The sequence below is a fragment of the Emydura macquarii genome, unplaced genomic scaffold, assembly GCF_026122565.2.
Source record: "Emydura macquarii macquarii isolate MOO-44397 ecotype Brisbane River unplaced genomic scaffold, CSIRO-AGI_Emac_v2 contig_1253, whole genome shotgun sequence".
Classification (NCBI taxonomy): Eukaryota; Metazoa; Chordata; order Testudines; family Chelidae; genus Emydura; species Emydura macquarii.
In genome coordinates, this window is record NW_027131390.1 from 7135152 (window position 1) to 7156469 (window position 21318).

The following is a 21318-nucleotide window of genomic DNA, read 5'->3' on the forward strand; positions in this document are numbered from 1 at the left end:
TACTTAGTGAAGAGATTAAATACTATACTGTAAATAGATTGCACTTCAGAATTTTAATATGTTGGATCTTATAAATAGAAGGCATACAAAAATCCATTACAGTAAAAGCAATTTTCAGCAAATAGCTGCAGCTTACTTGTGTCTATATTAATAACAAAACAAAACCGTATAGGACTTACAGGTGGTCAATATTTTATTAATGAGTTTTATTGCTCATTTTTTCTGCATGAACAAAATCTCTGGAATAGAATAAAAAGCCAAATAATTCTCTAGTCTGTAGAAACATAGGCAAAATTCAAATATGCTCCCTTTTTTAGGATTCATTTGCATTGCCTGCCTCCAAAGAGAGCAATGGAATCATATGTAAATCAAAAATAACAATTAAACTGACATATTGCTCCTTCCTGCACATAGGACATGCTTGTTTATTTACTGACTAATTAATAAGTCCACCACGTTAGAACCTGGGCACTGTATATTAATGACGAATAAATACAAAATATGTATGGCTAAAAAGACACTCTCCTGATTTCAAAACAGTCCAGGGGTCAATGAAAGTCTGACCATGAAAATTTGCTAAATTGAAATGAGCAGACTCCTCTTATCCTCAAGCCCCTTTTTTGCAACATGCATCCCTGGAGTTTGAACCAGAGTAAAGGGAAGGGAATTTCATGGCAGCCTTTTGTTAAAGTATTGGCAGTACAACAATACCATTGTGATGGAGTGTTGGCTCCACACTGGCCTCTAAGGGGTTAATAGAGCCTTAGGGAGGCTGAGCAGGAGGCAGCCAATTAGAGAGGGGCTGGGAGGAGCAGCCAATCAGGGCCTGACAGGCCCATATAAGAAGAGCTGCAGGGCTGAGTATGGTCAGTTACTTCCTGGAGCTCAAGAAGAGAGGACTGGATGGCAGAAGGACTGCTCACCCTGGACAGAGCCGTGTTGCTAGCAGGGACCGGGGGAGCCAGAGAGAGCGCTCCTGGTTGACAGCTGAGATTTGCAGGCAGAGTCCCTGAGGTAACGGCAAAGAGGGTGCTGGCGCCACGGGAAAGTGGCTGGACAATTGGATGCAGTGTCCACTGGGGAAGGGACAGGACAATTGGACTGCAGCACTTGCCACTGGAAGTGGGGAGCACAGATTGTGACACAGCCAGAGGACTGTGTCATGAAGAGGATGCACCTGTTCTTGGAGTGACATGAGCTGGGGTAGAAGTGACGGCGGGCAAGGCCCCATTGGGAGAGGGCATACTGACCTGCAGAGCTAATCCTGAAGACTGCCATCATGAGGCACCAACATGGTGAGTGAAGCTGCATCACAGCCATCAAGAGATTAGCGTTTACATCTACCTGCTGACATTTTAGCCCAGATCCTCAAAGGCCTAACTCCCATTGAAATCGATAGGAGTTAAGCACCTAAACACCTTTTGAAAAGATGGGCCTTTGCTACGTGTGTGCTACCCTGTCCTGATAGGACAGTCAGTTCAATCTAATTTTCAGGCCTTATTATAAAAAATAAAAATCTCAGCTCATTAAAAAGCTCAGGCACATGTATTTTAAGAGAGAAAACTGCTAAAATTTTACAAGCTCCAGTCCATTTCCTACACACTCACTAACTGTCACTCGTAGGACAGTAGCCTGATGCCAGCTGGCTAATATTTGCCCCTCATAGCCATTTAGATAAAGATGTCCGAAAGCTTTTATTTCTCCAGACTTGAACACAGGACAGGCAGATGCATCTTGTGCTGAGTCTATTATGGTTTCACAGCCATCAACACGCTCCCAACAGCCATATCTTCCTCTTGTTAATAGTGTGTTTTCTTCATGTTTGGCTGGCTGGCCAGCCTGCCCAGCTCTGATAGTAAACAAATGTGACACCAACTTCCATTTCTTGCCGGAAATTATTACTATTCTCTCTGAGAATTAGGCTTCCCAAAAAACCTGCAGTGAGAACTCACTGGAGAGAGAGTTTTATTTTTGGATGTTGGAAGCTTGTTGGAAATTTGGCCGGGGCTGGCTGCCTCTTGTTTGCCCACCTCTCTGGCTATGCCAGTCCCTTGTAGTCTATGTACTTGTTTCTGTAAAGTAACCTAATCTCCCTAATAACACCTTATTCTCTGCTCAGCTGCCTGCATGGTCTTTCACTGGCAAGTTTTCTATTCATTCTCTCGTCTAGTGTGAGAGGCATTCCATGTATTGAGTAGCAGCATTCAGCTGGGTGAACTATGGTGGTAGGAGCCTGCTGTAGGAGCTTTCTCATACAATTTTATGGACTCTTTTTTAAAAGAAGTAAGATTTATAGGAAGCACCAATGCAGCAAAGTACCTTAGTCAATGGGAGAACCCCCATGCTTAACATGAAGCATAGACTATCACAGCTAATAGGAAGATTCCCTTTGGTTAACATGAAGAATGTTTTGAAAGGTTTGGGGGAATTCCAGTTAGTTATATGGCAACTTTGTGAAAAACTGTTGATAAAGAAGTCCGGTGTTCTCAGGTGCAATAAAACAGGGTTTTGAAAGCATACACACGGGGGAGGAGGAATTAGCTCTTACAGTTAAGAGGAAAGGCCTCAACATCTGGTCTATATTAAGCACTTAAAAGCCTTTAGGCAGCAGTAAAGTAAAATATTTATTATAGCAGATTGAGTCCGATTTGCTTATTGTACCCCAGACATTAGGCTGATATGATACTGAAGCATATTATTTTATCTGTTGGCTGCTATTAAAAAAAACAAAAGGTTCATGGTAAATTACTTTAAAAAGTGTTCTTTAATTAAAGTACTCTGACACACAGAAAATGAAGATTCTTATGATACAGTGAGGGCATTGAAAGAAAAAGCAGTCATTGAGCATGTCCAAATATGAATTGGCATACTATGAGGCAGTATCAACTAGTGGATAGAGCAGGTGACTGGGGGTCAGGATACCTGGGTTCTGTTCCTGGGTCAACTGCTGAGTGACCCCTGGCAAGTCACTTCATCTGTTTTCAACTGCCATTTATCTAGGTAGGTTGTAAGCTCTTAGGGCAGGGACTATGTCTCTCTATATGTTTGTACAGGACCTTCCACAGCCAGGCCCCCAATCTACGAGCTCCTGTAAGGCCATAAAAAACCCCAAACCCACAAGTAATGAAAAAGAGAGATTAAATGCCTACGTCTTTTATTTCCTGCTGTTCTTTTCTCTTCCTCTCCCCTCTGTGTCTCTGTTTGGAGTAATAGAGAGGAGCCTAAAGACAAGTTAGAAAATCCACAAGTGGGGTTATGAAGAAAAGTTAATTCAATGCATAAGCAGGGGAAGAAGCCAGTATCTTTTCTAAACTAGCTAGAATCAGATCATTTTTAACAGAGCTCTGTCCACCAACCCTGCTTGCCAGGATGCTAGGGCAATTTCCTACAGTATCCTTGGGAGACCTTATTGAATTAAGTTTCAGTATCTTTGGGATCTGTTGCATTAAATGAATTGTTTATCTATTCGTGTGGGCTGGGATTGTATGTAGCCTCTTGAGAAGGGAAATGTGAAGGATGTCAGACCTGGGAGTCCAAGGACTGTATTGAACAATATGCCGGAGAAGAATGGATTTTTGGAACAAAAATCAAGTGGTTTTCCTGGAGAATAATGAGGGTTGGGGAGGTGAATGCAAATTCTCCACCTCCGGTTATGCAAAAACTGGAGGTATGGGTTTAGAGGTAGTCTTCGGCTAATATTTCCCAACTGCTCATCCGAAGTCTCCCTCCACATTTGCACATTTTAACTAAAACTCTGATTTTGTGTAGCACTTAAAAATAATGGTATTAGCTGCATCTTTTGCACTGAGTTCATTCAGCAACTAAAAGCTTAAATGAGCTCTAAACTTGGGTCAAATTTACAGTTATCTGGAATATTAAAAAAAACCCAAAACCTCCATTTTCTGATGGAGTGCCTTTTTTACTAATATGGCCTGGATTTTGATTTATTTATATTTTTAAAAAATTAGAAACAGGTGTTTTTGGGAAGTTTCTGAAGCAAATATATTTCCACCCTTAACTCCTCCCCCTTCCCTTTTTCCATTCACAAACCTACCTATTGCTGTTTCAATTTTGCTTTCAGTTTCAGCTTTGGTCCTGCTGTTCCAGGTGAACACCCTCTTGCAGACTGGGGAAAGACTATGCAGGTGAATTCCTTGGAGAACAGAGTACGAGACAGTTAAAATAACCATCAAGAACACAGTGACACGAACTACACTGCCAAATGCACCAAAATGAGCAAACTGCAAAAGTTGTGTGGTGTGTATGTAATATGATTTAGCTCATCTTTTCTAGTAACGATAGGGATTATTTATAAGAATACAGGGTGAACACATTTCTAATGGTAATGTGGTTCTTAAGTCAGTGTCCCTTTCATTGACTCAAAAGGTACCTAGTGTATTTCAGTTAGCTGGAAATGGCTGGGATCAAAAGGTGAATGTTGTTTACTTAGTTTGCACCTGCTTACTTAATACACTGTCTGTTGAATGTAACCTACTGGATGGAGCTGTCTGCCTGCTTGTTAGACTGATTGTTTGATCTCTCTCACCCTGGAATCTTTTCCTTTTATAAGAAGCAAGCCGTGCATGTTATTAAGGAAGTCCAAATAAGTGCTTTTGATTTGTCAATGTACAACACAAGCCATTATAAGAAACAATACATTGTTATTACTCTGTTTACAGGATGCTTATATACCAGAAACTAATATGGTTTGGTAGTAAGGGAATACGTGTCTCTGAATCCTCAGTTATTTAAGCTCCTAATTTCCATTGAAATCAGTGGTAGTTGGGAGCCTATGTACCTTTTGAAGAACTGGACACCTCTGCGTAATTCTTTGCATGGAATATATAAAATTTCCAAAAGCACCTTTTCAAATTTTGCCAAATAAAGGGCGAGTGGGTAAAACTTTGCTGGATCAGAAGACTTAACTTGACAGGAATCCTATAATACATTGCTGATGGATTTAGAAAGAATAAAACTTGCTTCCAAAATACATAACTTAATGCATCTATCCCCTAATAAATATGGAGGATTCCTCCTAAACCCTACTTCATATTTATTTGGGAAGTAAGAGTGAGTTTCTTGCATTTCCGCCACCTGAGTGTGATTCCCTTGCAGATGAATAGGGAGGGATATTTGTCCTACCCTGGAAAATGTACTTTGGGTTTGAATCACACAGTCGCACAGAGCAAGGCAGTGCTCTTTCAGCCAAGGGTCTACGCCTTAGCATTGCAACAGTCTGGTTTTTGTGCCAGCAGAACATCCAGAATGAAATTCCCCTGAAAGAAAGACATTCACTTCAGGCCTTTGCAGTAACTACAAGAAATGTCAATGTGGGATCAGTCAAGCTATGCAATGGAAGCTGCAGGCCCAGGCGGGCAGCTGCTGCCAGCCGAAGTGAGCCGAAGTGTGCCATGAGTCATAGCAGTAAGAAGCATGCAGCTGATTCCCACTGTTTTATCAGTAGAGAAAGCCAAACTTTCATAGAATTTGATATTTATGTTGCAACAAGTAATAAGATGAGCCGAGGGGGTGAAAACACATCAGACCAGTCGCCCCTTCAGGATCCTGGTCTTGTCTGTAAAGCCTTATTAAACAAACAAGGACCTGTTTACACCAGAAACCACCCCCCTCTCTCTCTCCATCACTCAATAGCGATCCCAGACACGAACTTGCAGGAGGTGGGCCAGGACATTTTCAGCAGAGGGTTTTAGATGTGGCGCTCACTGCAGCCTGTTACCAGGCTGAGCCCAAGTCTTGTACCCTTGAGCGGGCGTAAGAAAACTGATCTTTCAGCAGCCCTTCTAGTAAATAACTGAGCTACAGAAGGGTCCTGAGACCTGCTGTTCTTCTAAACAACGCACCGGATTTATTATATTATTATATTATATTATATTATATTTATATTTATTAATCTGAAGAGTTGGGAGAAGGGTTTGATTTCTTTCCCAACAGTTCTGGAAAATCAATTATATGAACATAATAGGAACTAGCCCCAGATTCTAAGGTGTCAGGTGCCTTTGAAATACACTATATTTATTATTATCATAAGTGAGTGATTATTTGCTGGTTTATTGATATATTAAAATGTCTGTCTGTCCATCTACCTAAATCCCATGTGCAATGGTTTGATCTACATCTCCTAATGCAGATCCTGAGCGCATGCTCCTAATGGGTATTTGCTACTTGTCTCAAGTATGCCTCTTCCCTGGGAGCTAGCAGTACACAACATGAAAGCTATTCAGGGGAGTTCTTGTAGGGAAGGGCCAGATTAGTGTGACTTCACTCGAAACACAGGCAGAGTATACAAAAGCCTGCAGGGGGGGGGGGTCAAGGGGCTTTGAGTATCAAAACGAAACTGTCTCAAAATCAGTGATCTCCTGAATCATGTGACAGTAGCATGGAAGTTGGAAATTAACATGTAAAGGACCATCCGGGGCTGACTGTAGTAAAACTTTGACGTTATCATGCTATGGTCTCCCTTAAAAATGTGTTGCTGATAATGATTTAGGTTACACAATAAGCTTTCCCCCATGTGTTTGGCCTTCCTTCCAGTGCTACAGATATTAACACAACCTTATTTAGTTATCCAAGGGGAAGCCAGCCATTCTTTAAGAGTGATCACTGTATAGTGACCATTTCGAGACAATTATTTGTGGGAAGGGTGGCTGCTTTGACCCGCACTGCTGTCCATCCCTATTTTCCCCAACATGCCCACAGCTGGGGGAGAGGTTTTTCAGAGGGTGCCAGGCCGGTGGGGATGTAACATTCCAGCCCATCTCTACTCTGCAATAATGAAAAGAGCTACAAGAAATTGTACCTGTCAGATCTGTCAGTGGCTAAAAGCAGTGGGAGATCATTCTGACAGCTCTTGGCAACTGCTCCGCTGATCGCCCATGTTGCTACGTGGCTGAGCTCCTGGGGAAGTGATGGATGAGCTGTGAATTGTATGTTTCAGAATTATCACAAGGTTGCTGTAGGTTTTTTTTGTTTTTTGTTTTGTTTTGTTTTTTCAAATTGATTTGTTTAGTCTGAGTTTGCTTTAGAGCACAATATGGCTTTGACTCGGAGAAACAAAGGGAGAGATGGGGAGGGGGTGTGAGACAGAAATCTTTACCTTGCTGAATATGTAGAGTGAATTGAAGACATGATTGTTTACCTTGTTCTCACTTTCTCGCTGTTACTTGAGCTTTGTAGCATAAATTGAGCTATTTGGTACCCTTGTATTTTGTGATTGGAAAGGCAGCTTGGATGCGTTTGGGAAGGCAGAGTTGTCATTCAGCAGAGAGGGCACTGCCCTGGGATTCTGTTTCTAGTTCTGCCACTGATCTGCCATGCAACCTTGGGTAAGTCACTTTTCTCTGTGCCTCTCTTTCCCCTCCCACCTTTTGTCTCCTTTAGCTGTACAGTGTCTAGCGCAGTGGGGCTTTAGGAACAAACCTAAAGCAAATAATAAATGATCTGTAGTGTATGATTTTTGAGCTATGCAAACCTGCTATGGGATCTCTCTGGTTTTAGTCTGATGGCATGCATCTTCCAGAGGGCGAGTGAGGGGATATGATTTTATGGAAGGGTTAAACCATTGTATTGTTTGAATTTCGGACTGGTCTGCCCAGGCATCTCTCATTCTACGGTCCCACCCATACCACTTCTGTTCACAGGCACAAGAAAGGTTCGAGAGGGGGGTGGGCTCTGAGTTACTACAGGGAATTCTTTCCCAGGTGTCTGACTGGTGGGTCTCGCCCGCATGCTCAGGATCTAACTGATTGTCATATTTGGGGTTGGGAAGGAATTTTCTCCCCAGGTCAGATTGGCAGAGACCCTGGGGGTTTTCTCACCTTCCTCTGCAGCCTGGGGCAAGGGTCACTTACTGGTTTTGAACTAGAATAAATGCTGGGTTGTCTGTATCTTGAAGTCTTTAAATCAAGATCTGAAGACTTCAGTAACTCAGCCAGAGGTTATGGGCCTATTACAGGAGTGTTTGGTAAGGTTCTGTGGCCTGCGATGTTTAGGAGGACAGACCAGGTGATTATGAGGGTCCTTTCTGGCCTTAAAATCTGTGAATCTGTAATAAACCAGCTAGCATACAAGTGCTTTTCAAACTCAGACTGAGCCAGATTTCTGGGTGCTTGCCCCTGGCAATTCATAGATGAATTTCATTAGAGATTCCATTTCCCTGACTTTTTATTTCATTACAATTTTGCAATGATATTTCTGTTTCATTATTTAGAAACAATATTTTGTTTCCTAAAAAAGGACAAACCACTCGTAAATTTTGAAGTTAAAAGGGTCTTTTCTGCGCCCTTTGCTTCTCATCCTCTGTGGCTATAGCTGTGCTGCAGAGATGCCCCTGAAAGAAATCACTGGGATGTGATGTTACCTAGCACAGAGGTGCAATCTGCTTACCATACCAGATACATCTGGCACCCATTTAGAGGCCTAAAGGATATTTCCACAAGGGACTATTCAATGAATGCAAGAACTGGGAAGTCCAGTTGTGTCATAAATAGGAAAGGTGTTTATCCTAGACCTACAATGCAAGTTTGAACAGTCATTGACAGAAAGACAAGGGAAATCCAGACTGATTTCAGACAGAATAGACAATAAAATGAACAGGTGTTAGTGGTATCATCCATCACCAAGGAAACATTCAACAAATAAATTTTTTCTTTAACCACAAAACTTTACCATGCAAAAGGTTTCTAGAAGAAAAAATACAGGAATGCAATAATAGAACAAAAATTATGGCACTCTGATGGCTCTTTGGAGATGTGTGAAAAGTGAGTTGGTGTCTCAACCCAATTACAAGTGGAAGTGTCCACATCATAAACTGTACCCTTAACTGGGATCTTTTTGGAAGCCTGAGCCGAGATCAAGAATTCAGTTGGCGTCAAATGGAGGGCTTGTCTACATGGGGGTAATTGATGGGCATAGCTATTTTGGAATAAATATTCTGATAGAACCATTCCAGAATAATTATCTATTCCAGAATAACTTCCAGTGTGGACAATTTATTCCAGAATAATTGTTCTACTCAAAGTGGAGAAATTAGTCTAAAATCAAAGTGACTTCTTATTCTGGACTAAAGGGTCCACATAGATAGCTATTCTGGACAATTTCCCCATGTAGACAAGCCCTGGACTACCTGCTCTGTGCTAGTGATGGTTTCTCTAGGACTCTCTTTGGCACATTGATCGGCTCTAGTAAAGAAGTTTGCTCTATTGTCATTTATTCTGTACCTTCTCCTCCGGCATAAAGAAGACTTTAAACATCATGGCTAAAATTTGTTCTGATTCATGAGAAATACATTCACTTAAACATGTAAGCACTGTGGTGCTGAGCTCTATTCTTTTTAAGAGAAGGAAAAGTTACATTAAATAGGGCAATGCCTATGACATGTAAACTCTGGTGCTTTAATGAATAAATTAGCCACTAACTGATGGAGGTAAGGAAGAAACCCATGAGGTAATTAATCCATAACTGCCCACTGAAGAGTTTCTTATCACATGTCACATACTGCTGTAGAGGTGGACTGGTCTGATACTTTGTCTTTGAACATAGTAATAGTCAAACTGTAACTGACTGGTGGGTTTTCCATAATTAATAAGGTGAGGTGTTGCTGCCAAAGTAATATATAGCATTAACTGAACATATTAGTTGATTTGCATATACTTCCAAAACCAGGTTTATTCCTCTTAAACACCTCCCGCCCCCAAACAAGGAAGAGTAAAATAAATTTGTTATGAAGCATTTTTTTCGTAGGAAGATGAACCTGGTTTTCTTTTAGTAAATTAACAGGTGGTTACGAAATCTCTTTTCATGATTTTGCTCCTTCCTGCATTATTCAGAGAAACTAACCAAACAAGCAACATGACTAAATCCACCATTTGGATCATTGGCAAGCGAAATATGTAGAAAACTTTGGATCCATTATACCGATGTGACTGTTGTGCAAACAACTCCTATTAAAGAAAGTGACACTTGTATGGAAAATACGAAACTGCTCTATGGAAAGGATAAACATAATCGTGTGAAACCAGTACTCAGTAGAATTGGTTTTTGTCACAATCTTATTTTGGTTTTATATATGGTAGATTTGGTTCAAATAGATTTTAGTTTTGTGGGGTGGAGGGAATGTTCCTGAGTTTTCAGTTTTCTGCTTTGAATTGCAACATGATCCCAAATCATGTGGAGCAATTGGCGGGTATGAGTTGGACACTTATACATCTAACAAGACCGTTCAGTCATGTTTGAGAGAGAGGTTTGGAAGGGACAGAAATCCTCATATTTCAGGGCATAAACCCTTTTTAGTCCATGATGTTTTGGTTTCTCATTCCTTCCTCTGTAACATCTAGTACGGCCTCTCTCCGAGATAAGGATAATAAAAGTTTGCAGAATTGAATTTTTATTCTTCATAATTTTGACACAGTATTAGTAGTTAGTATTAGTATTAGGTTTATTTTATTTTTAGCTGTTCACAGTTGAAGGAAATTATGGTGAGGTGGTGGTGGTCAGTCAATAATTGTTTAATGACCGTAGATGTTGAGGTTCAAACAGTGAAAGCTTTATAGCCATTATAACATAAACTGTCAACATTGCATGTCAAAATATACAAATTAAATATCCTTAAATCAAATTCTAATAAGTTCTCAAGCTGCATTTCTCTTACTTTGCCTATTTGTAAAATTTTGTTTATCAGTGGAGATATTTTTGTCGGTTTGGATGTGTAAGGAGAAATCAACATTTACTGATAAAAATCAAATCCTTCCAAGCCTAAGAATACTGGACTTGAGGGATCACTGGCCTGGCAGTTCCTTTATTCCTACATGTCCGACTTCTGTTACTAGAGTGTTCATGTTATGTAAAATTAGTCTTTTGAGGTCTTATTCAACAACAACAAAACACCCAGGATTTTGCCATGTTGGCTGCATGAACGCTACAGAGGGTATGTCTACACTGCGAGTAAAGGTGTGATTGCAGCACAGATAGGGATATCTATGTTCGCTTTCATCTAGCTAGCATGGGTAACAATAGGAGCGTAGGTGTTGTGACATGGGCAAGGCTCTCTGAGTATAAGCCCACCAGGGAGCATGGGCATTTCCTTGGGCAGCTAGCCCATGCTGATTTGCATGCCGTCGTGTCTATGTTACTATTTTTACTTGTGGTAGCAAGATTTAAACTAATCCATGTATGCCTACCCATGCAACTATCTCTTCACTTGAGGTTTAGATGTACCCATAGTCTTCTACAGTTAAGTTGCTATACAATTTAAATGAGGATGGAGACCCACATTACCACTCTCTCACACCTGATAACTCCTATTTACCGAGTTCCCTGAGCAGAATTTATTTTCAGTTTAGGCAAGGTACATGCATGTACAGATAAACTACATCCCAACTCATTTTAGAGGTTCTTTGTCAGACTTCTACCACATCTGAGGGTTAGCTAAACATCATTTTATACAGGAGCTGTATGCAGAGGTTTGCTCAGCCTGATTGCCAACACTAGCCTTTATCTGCTGCCTCCTAAAACTTCCTGCTTCCATCCCACTAGGGAGAGCTGCAGGAATAATATAAGGGTTCTTGTCAGTGAACAGTCTGTGATCACTACAGGATGACAGCTGGAAACGTGCTTAAGTCAGAGGTTTTGGTTCACATGGTGGCTATACGACCTGTTCCTTTTGGATCATGTAGCTTTGCACTCTTTGGCTTTGAGTTTTTCAGATTTAGATCAAATACAGAGCCAAACAGTCCAAATCACCAAAGTGCGCCTCATTTCAGGTCAAAGCTTGGCTTGAAAACAGAACTCCCACCTGGAAATAGACCAGGCTCAAACAAAAAAATTCACACACCTCACTATTAAAAAACTTTCAGGTCATTGGAGAGTTACAGTACCCAACGTGAGAAGTTACACCTAATACTTAACTAAGCTATCATCCAAAACTTTATATGCGCATTTGTGACAATGAGGACGGTCATGATGATAGTGAAATAAATGAGCCAGGGATTCATTGCGTGCCTTCTTGGTGGGTGTGCATGAAGGGCCTGTTTAACCTCCTATAATATTGCATTTGTCTCTCCTAATGTCTCTAATTAGTTAATCTGGGCTAAATTATCACCTCTTGAAAGATCTCCATATTTCTGCTTTTTTTCCATCTCAGATGATATTTGCCTTCACATTTATAAATGCTTGGCTGACATTTCATTTTGGCTAAGAAAGAACTTTCTTGCATTTAATATGGAGAACTTGGAAGTTCTTCTGAGTTTCTCCGACACTCACCATTACCTCTCCACATCTGTTAATTGAACTGAATTAATTCCTTCTACTGTACATTCTAGCTTTTCACTTATAAATGTGGATTTGTGTGTTATAAGCAAGTTTTCTGAAGACATAACACATCAGACCTGCCTATCCTCTCTCCGTCATGATTATGGAATTTTTGATAGTCCCTTAGAGAAGGGATAGTCCAATGATTAATGCACTAAACTAATATTTGGGAGAACCTAGTTTAATTCCCTGCTCTCCCACAGATTTCTGGTGTTACCTTGGGTAAGTCACTTAGATGTGGCCTGGCTACCCAAAGTACATTTTTGTCAGAAACAACAAAAATTAGTGCTTACAATATGTATTTTTTTCTATTAGGGATTTATATATTGGTCTCATTGTGCATCTGCACTATTGGATGAGGCAATAGATATTACTTTTTTAACAATGAAAGTAAATTGTTCCAATGGTTAATTGCCAAGGAGTGTGGTAGATCCTCCATCACTGGCAATTTTTAAGTCAAGCGTGGCTTCTTTTTTTTTTTCTAAACACCTGCTCTATGAATCATTGGGGGAAGTTCTGTGGCCTGTGTTAGACAGGAGGTCAGACTAGATCACAATGCTTCCTTCTGTCCTTAAAATCTATGAATAGATGTGAAAGATTTCAGATATATTGATCTTTCATGTCACTGAATGTTTTCTTTCAAGTGCTGAACGTTGAGTATCAACTTTCCTTCTATCAGATTACATGGCTCCTTAATCCATATTCAATTAATCAATTCTCAACTAGTAAACATCTTCATTAAGAAAACATGAGACACTACAGACTTATTAGTCATCCTTACATAGGGCATAATCTGTGCCCTGTGTCAGTGGCAAGACTGTATGAAATCTGTTGGTTTCAGTTCTCACACGCTGTGAATTTCTCAAGTGGATTTAGTTTAGTTGGTCCAAGTGCAACAATCCTGAAAACTCAAGAAGAAATTCGGAGGAGACCAGTATTTGATCCGATCTGGTGCAAAATGCACGATATTGGCCTGTCGTGTGAAGTTTTGTTAGCTGTGCAATGAAAATCAGTGACCGATGCTGAGAACTTTTTCCACATCCCAACTTTCTGCTCTCTCTGAAAACCAGACTTGGGCCTGATGCTGCCAGATGCCAAGGGCTGCCTGGGAGGTGGTGATTTCTCTCAACTCATTGATTTCCCCGGGAGCTGCAGGCAGTCAATACTGCAGGATTAGGTTCTTTGTCAGCACATATAAGCATGATCTAAACAGGACATGAAAGGGTCAATCAGCAAACTCATAAGGTTGATATTGAGCCATTAATATTTTAAATCTTTTAGATACCTTGCAGACAATAGGAGTGATGTGTTTACTCTGGAAGTGTGTAAGTGCTCACACTAATCTTCAAGGGGCTGATGTATATCTCTGCAGATGTCAGCACATCTTAGGTCCGAATCCATCAGTGATTGGATGGACTCCCCTATTTCAGGCATGTAGAGCCAGTGCTGTATTGACAAGAGGGAGGGAGTGGCCAGTTTGATAGCATTAAGATTGCATAATGCTGCAGCAGCCCTTATGCAGGGGAGAGGAAAGGGGGTCTCTGGGGACCCATCTCTTTCTAATGCTGCTCTGACGGTTGAGGAATGTTGGCTGCAATGTGAAGCTTCAGCTTCTTAGCCGTCCTCTGAAAACTTGCTTATAACACACAAATCCACATTTATAAGTGAAAAGCTCGACTGTACGGCAGATGGAATTAATTCCTGTATGGGAAGGTGAGGTAGAGTAAGTGTATCCCTTTTATCCTTTTTCCACTAGACACCCTCCCCCCCCCACTACGAAGCAACTGCAATTCTTTTAATTGTGAATGATGTGTCTAAACACGAGCAATTAATTGCCAACAAGCACTGCCACATGATAGACATACCGTTGATTTTGTTCATTCATATTGTTTAGCAAAGGGTAAGATAACAGACTCTGCTGTTGTTGCTTCCCTAAACACGTACAAAGATGTTTACTCCAGAAGAAAAGTTTGGCATTTGGTAGATGGCTTCTGGCAGACAGTTTGGATTTGGTCCATGACTAAGACTCCTAGGAGCTATAATAATACAAACAATAAACATAATATTTACAGCTGCCACTGGAGAAACACAGTCCAACTGGCTGCTGCAAAATTAGAGAATAAAAACTCTTTCCCGTTATTTATCACTTGACCAGTCGTAAATTTCTTTGCAACAGAGGGCTGGTAGAAATGTGCTGGAATATATCACATTAGCCATGTTTCACTCACCATGAATCCCAGTGGTGGAATTCTTTCCTTTTCTCTTTGCTAATTTAGATGCAGCTGCCATGATTTTTTCCCTCTTGTTCCTCCAAAGTAGATTTCTCACTGAACGATCTGTGGGTGGGTAGATTTACTAGGAGGGCTCCGGACCTTGGTTCTCAATGCTGTGACTCTTAGCATCCCTGAATGGCAATGCAGAGCACTTTTGCATTTAGCTTAGTGAAAACGCAGTCTTTGATCATATTTCGTTATTTCATTTGCAATACAGTCTGAAAATCTTCTATGGTAAAGTGAACCAAAATGTTTTTGGATCGTCCTGTTTGTTTAAAAGCTTGTTTAAATATTAGAAAATGTTATAAAAAAACATTTTGAAGGTGGAAGAAACCTAGTGGAAGCTCAGCAAGACATCTAGAAAGATAAAATGAGGGGTTAGTGGAACAACTAATCAGAACTTCCATTTAAGATTTCCTTGTTTGCAAACCAGGATTATAAAACAAGGCCGACCGTGGGGCTGATGGTGAAACTGAGGCTCCTAGACTGATAGATGGCTGCTATTAGCACTATAAAGGCAAGGAGGCTTGTGAGAAGCTGGGAACTGAAACAGCAGTTGTGCTGTGTCCTGCTTTGGCTGCAGAGAAGTTAAAGTTAACTCTTCCTTAAAATTGGTTGATGGAACTGCATGGGTGTCAGGAGGACCGGATGGTGCCATCTTCAAAGGGAATTGCTTTCTGAGAACAAAATCTGGAGTGTTCCAGCTAAAGGATGTGCAGATCATTTAGTCTGGAATGGATGTTTCTTGATTTTTAAAATAGATTAGTTGCGCCAGTGCAAGTCTGAGACCCAACATTCCTGTCATAGACATAGAATCATAGAAGCGTAGGACTGGAAGGGACCTCAGTAGGTCATCTAGTCCAGTCCCTGGCACTCAAGGCAGAACTAAGTCATAACTGGAACACATGCACTCTTATGGTCTGGTCCTTATAGCTTTATATGGCCAGAAGAAACCATAGGCCTGAGGATTTCTATTAAATAAGTTCTCTTTGAACCAGAGCATTCTCCTGTGGAGTACAGATCATCTGTAATGCCCTCATCCCTATTTATTCCCCTGGAAATGTCTGGTGCTCAGCACCTCACTGAAGATGCTATGTCAGTGGGGTGTCATGAGCAGGATGCCCAGAATGCGAGCCTGTGTGTTACCACCCTACCTTAGCAAGAGTGAGAGCTTTGCTGTGCTGCTGCTAAGCTGCGTGTCAGTTCCCTGACATGCTGGAGACGTACAGTTCACTTTTTAATACACACCTCGGATATGGCTTTGCTATAAAACACGAATAAGTTTGTTAACAAAGAACAGAGATTTAGGTGATACTAAGCAAGAGAAAGAGACAGGTCTGTTTGCAACCTACACAAAATAAAACATGCTTTCTAGCCAGTAAAACTTAATCTTAGCAAGTTACAATCTTTGTCTAAGCAGTTTTCTTACATCAAGTTACCAGCATCCCCAGCCCTTCAGACTAGGGGATCCAACGTTCACAGGCTCAAAGGGTGCTGTACCCTCTGTCCCCTTAGTGGTGAATAACTAACTAAAATATCTTTTTGCTCCCAAGTCCATTGTCTCTGCCTGAAGAACCAGGAGGACTTCCTGCGTACAGATTCTGTCCCCTGGCATGATTTTTAAACAGTCTTCTCCCAAGCTTGTTTAGCATATGTAAATGTACTTGTCCTCGGCCTGTAAGCAAACCAGTCTGACAGACAAACATGCCTTTGTCTAGGGCAGACTGACCACTTTTTAAGAGATTTCCAGCACACAGCTATAACTCTTTGTGCACAGCCCACAGATGCATCACCACTTTACATAGGATGCCTTACCTGACATCTTTGAGATACATATTATGACAACAGGTGTGTTGGGGGCAATGAGTGTGTCAGGCCTGATGAGAGTTACAGGATGGGGGGGCCTGATCACAGTCAGTTGAGGGCTTTGTACACCAGTCATGAGGCTTAGACTCTTTCAGGGTTGGGTGAGGACTGCGACAGGGAGAAAGGAGATATTTTGAGGGGGAATGATCGCTTTCCACTTATTTAGAAATACAAAATGGAGATTTTATTTCACAGAGCTACTTGGTTGCTACTAGGGTTGAAAATGACTGATGCATTTGTATTATATTGCTGTAGTAGTAGATCTGACCAAAAGCAGTATATCAAGGCACTTTCTTCTGATTTAATCAGTTGAGTAAGAACACTTAAGTCCCAGTCCTTTTTATATAGCAGATGCATCAGTGTACGCCTTGGACAACAGCTCTATTACTATGTTACCTGCATTTATTCTGGTGACCTCAGATCAAGAAAACACTCCAGAAAGTGCTTAAATCAGTCATTCCCTATGAGGTGTAGCTTAGTGGTTAGAGCACTGGCTCTATAAAGCAACGGGGTGAGTTTAAATGTCTCTGGGGCCTCCTGTGACTTTTAGGTTTTGGATCAGCCTTCCAATAAGAGTGGTGGGGGAAAACAACCTAATTAGGTTGAAGATGGAGTTTGACATGGGTATGAGTGGGATTATATGAGTGGGTTGTCTGCAACAGCAGGGGACTGGACTTGATGATCCAGGAGATCCGTTCCATTCCTTTGTCCCTCTGATTTAAGCACATGTTTAAATGCTTTCCTGTCTCTGGGTCATGGAGAGAGGAGCTGTTTCCAGCTTCTTCTCATAAACAGATGAACTGTGTACTACATGTCTTAGGGCAAGTTTAAGGTCCAAGTCGCCTGTCACCATGAAATACCACATAGTAATTAGTAGGAAATTGCAGTCAAATCAATCTACTATATGATAATCTGTATTATATTTCAGGGTGATCCCTCATTAGCTATAGTGCACTCTGTAATATTTTCATAGAGGAAACTACCAATCTGCTTTATTCTTTTTAATTTGTATGCACACTATATCATTTTTATATATTGTGAAAATAGTGTGAACTTTATTAATTTAAATTGTATCCACCTACCTTGAATGCCTGGATAACAAAGTCGTAATGGAAAAATAAAGTAGTAGAGGTGTTGTCCAACTTAAACCCAGCTATAGTTATTGGAATTTAATTTAGGTAATGAATGCTGCCATTTTATTTACAACGACTTGGATAATAAAGTACATAGCTAAGTAACTGTGCTTGTAGCATTTTGTCTTTGTCTTTAAGCATGCCTGTAATTTAACACTTGCTATTCTTAAATGTATTTTAAGTACTTTTAATTGCAAAACTAACTTTTCTTGCGGCAATCTGTTATTGTTTAACACAGAATCCCAACTATCTTGTCTCTTGAGTAATATGAGACCAGAAAGCATATGACAAAGCAAGATTTACATGTATCGTGTCAGTTCTTAAAACTCACTGGATTACACCTCTAATCAGTAGTTTACACTTCTCTGGCTTTAGAAGGGCTGCAAATTCCAAAGTGGTGGTCTTTCATATGGCTGAACAAATTGAGATATTGATTTGTGATACATCTGTCTGCTGCATCATCAAAGGTAGCAAGGTGTTGAAGCCCGCACTCCACTCTTCTAACAGTGCATTCCTCCACCACACGTTTAACCAAAGTGGTATAAACTGGCCTTAGTGTAAATAAAAATTGGGCCCGATGGGACCCAGCACCTTTGGGTTGGAGTTCTGCCATCTCAGAATTTGTTGGGTTGATCCTGGCCACCACTTATTAGCAGAGTGGGCCTCTGTTGCCCTGCCTGATTCACTGAACATTCAATCACCCTTGGTCTTCTACTATTTTAGCAAGCATTATCAAGTCCAGAGATCACACTTCCGAGAGGACTGCTCCAGCTTCAAAGCTATTTTATGGTATGTCTTTGCCGAAGAGTTAAACCAAGCTTTTAACTGGGTATTGCTCCTATGTCCCTCCTCTCCACACCCGCGAGCAAGTTTGGTGGTGCTTTCAAGCTGGGCTAGCCGTCTCATCCGGGGTTATAAGCTAAAGCCTGGGTGAAGCTTTCATTCTGGCTGCTAACGCAACCACTTTGCAGTGAGGATGCAGGCTAAATCATTAACAGGTCGATAGTCCTCCAATGCCTTCCCACAATTCCCTCCATGTGCTCTGAAGGACAGACAAGTTCTCCCACGAACACTGGGAGAGACTAATAGAGCGGCTCAATTTAATGCAGCACAAAGAACCAGGGGCTATGCTCCCAGAAGCCCTAGCAATACACACACTGCAGCACCAATGAGAACCCAGTAACTTGAGTGGCTTTGCAGTGGGGCTGCTCACACCTGGGCTAGACCGACCTGGGTTCTGATCACCCAGTGAATTAACACTGCAGTGGAGACATTTAGGGTTTTTAGAAACTTTTTTCCTCAAGGTCTCCAGAAATTGTCCAACTAATGAGTCCAAATTACCCAGTTTTTTTTTTTCTCTCTTGCAGCCATCTGGGCTTCTAAACATTAGCTCCATGAGAACCAGAGATGAAGGGGCCTGTACCCATAAGCTGATCTACACTAAATATGGAGCTGCCCTGTACTAATTTATTAATGTAGGGTGGCAGGGTTCTTGAGTTGGTTTTCTGTGTGAAATAGCTGGGTGTAATTGACCGTTTTAAATAACTCTCATTGGACAACTTTCCACTTCAGCAGGATCATAAAATAGTTCAGTGTCTCACCTGCCCTGAGAAGATCAGCCATGGTCTCTGATATGTGACTTTCAACTATCCTCATGAGGAAATATGTAAAGAAGTTGGGGATGTTCTAGAGCAGATTGTTCAACTAAAAGATAAAAATCTCTTCCCCTTACTCAGTTAAATTCCCACTGAAGTCAAGAAAAGACAGGGAGGATTCCCTAAGATTTTGGAGTGGGTGTTTTGTAGGGAATTCTGACAACTTGTTTGGTTTTCTTAGATTAGGGGGAATAAACCTCAAACTAGTCTAGTCTGTAAGTGAACTTTTAGTATTGTACCCAGCTTATAGAACTTACTATATAACCTCAAGTTACTAAATAGAGATGGGCCTGCACTAAACACAAGATTTGAACAACCCTGGATTGTGTGTTTGGCAGTGTAGGTCAGAATCCAAAAAGAGGTCCAATTCTGAATTTTGTAGTTGGCTTCTCTCTTTTTGGTAGGCTGGACCAATAAGCAAGATCTAAATATCGTTCTTGGAAGAGAGTGGGGGTGAAGCAGGGGAGCAGTTTTCAAAATCTAGATCTGCATTCTGCAACTCGAGTCCATCTCTTGTACTTACATTCCAAACTGGTGCACCTCATAGTAAATCAGACTCATCTCACATGGCAGGGTCATTCCTGTAAGTCTTGTATTGAGGAGTAGAGCAGTTACAATTATGGACAACCAAGATGGCAGCACCCACTTGCTTGCCGGTGACTTGGGAATGTAAAGTATCTGGCGCACCCACCAAGCACAATCAAATCAAGCTCCATTCTGTTGGTGACTCCCTTCCCAGACCACCCTATGTCTGACTCCTAATCTGGTCATACCTCCTTCCCCACCCACATGAGCTGGCGAAGAGGCAGCAACTCCGTGTGGATTTCCTCACTCATGCTAACTAAGGGCCTGGATGCAGATTCAACTCATGGACAATGTCTCTCCCTTCAGAAGCTTGAGGTCACCATTATTTGTTGATCATAAATATGACTCTGCCACTCACAAGACTTCAACCATCAGAAATACCTGGGATTTACAGCTCTCATCTGGGTCCCCATTCAAGCCAATGAGGATATGGCTACACAGCCAGCAGCAGCCAATGGCAGTGAGCTTCCCCGCTTGGGTCAACAGACTTGGGCCCGTGGGGCTCACGCTACCATGCTGCAAATAGCTTGGTAGACCGTGCTTTTAATGAGCAGCTAGGGCTCTAAAGTCCCTTCCCTAGGCTCCGGAGCCTGAGCTGCAATGTCTGCATGGCTGTTTTTAGAGTGATAGCACCTGCTCCAGAAGTTTGCCACGGGCTGGGTAAACATACTCCCATTAGAGTCATGGTAAGACTTGGGGAAAGATCAGACCCCTTGAGAAACAGGATAGGCTATGTCTGGCATAGATGAGCAAGAAAAATAGATTTATACTGAATCCAAAATAAAAGTAATGTTGGGGTTTAAAACAGGGGTGAATGGTCTATTACTCCTGGTAGAATGATGGTTTGATTCTGCTCTTATACCGTTTTTAATTGGTGTAACTTACTGATTTCATTATAGTTACTTATATTCTATGCTAGTGTAAATGTGAGAAGACTAGGGAGATATGATTTTAACTGATAACCAATGTAGCAGGCTGCTTCTATTACAAAGAATGATTTCAAAGGACCTTGAGGATAGAAAACTATATAAAATAAACTTTAATGTTCATCAGGACCATTAGAATGCAGCACTATATTTTTATATTAGCATCACTGGGCTAGATCAGGATTAACTTGTTATTGATTTCATATGAGAGTCAAGCTGGAATAGTATTAATACAGAGAATCTAACACAAATGTGGTGTAGCCAAATAATTTTAGTGTATTAGATTTAATGCCAATCACATTTGGGAGGGGAAGGCTACACCTAAATTAGTTCTGCTACATTTGTTAAATTTGTTTGCTGTTGTGTTTGGGTTTTTTTAAGATTATCTCTACGTAAGGGACAGATTATTACCATGGATAACAACCTGCTAATCACGAGAGTAAGAAGGTGTTATGGCGGGAGTCAGTAGGTGGTTCTGTTACACATAGACTTACAAGTTCTTTTTTGCTAGCACACAACTGCAGTTCTTAGAAGTGCTTGTGGTAATGGTAAACTT

At 41.1% G+C, this 21318-nt stretch overlaps 1 long non-coding RNA gene across 1 annotated transcript; it reads left to right on the forward strand.

Annotated features, from left to right (window-relative positions):
• Nucleotides 1-908: 908 nt before the first annotated feature.
• Nucleotides 909-5175, forward strand: LOC137153890 (uncharacterized). The gene is made up of 2 exons (XR_010919929.1): nucleotides 909-1295; nucleotides 4082-5175. It is a non-coding gene; the product is annotated as an uncharacterized lncRNA (long non-coding RNA).
• The last annotated feature ends 16143 nt before the right edge of the window (nucleotides 5176-21318 follow it).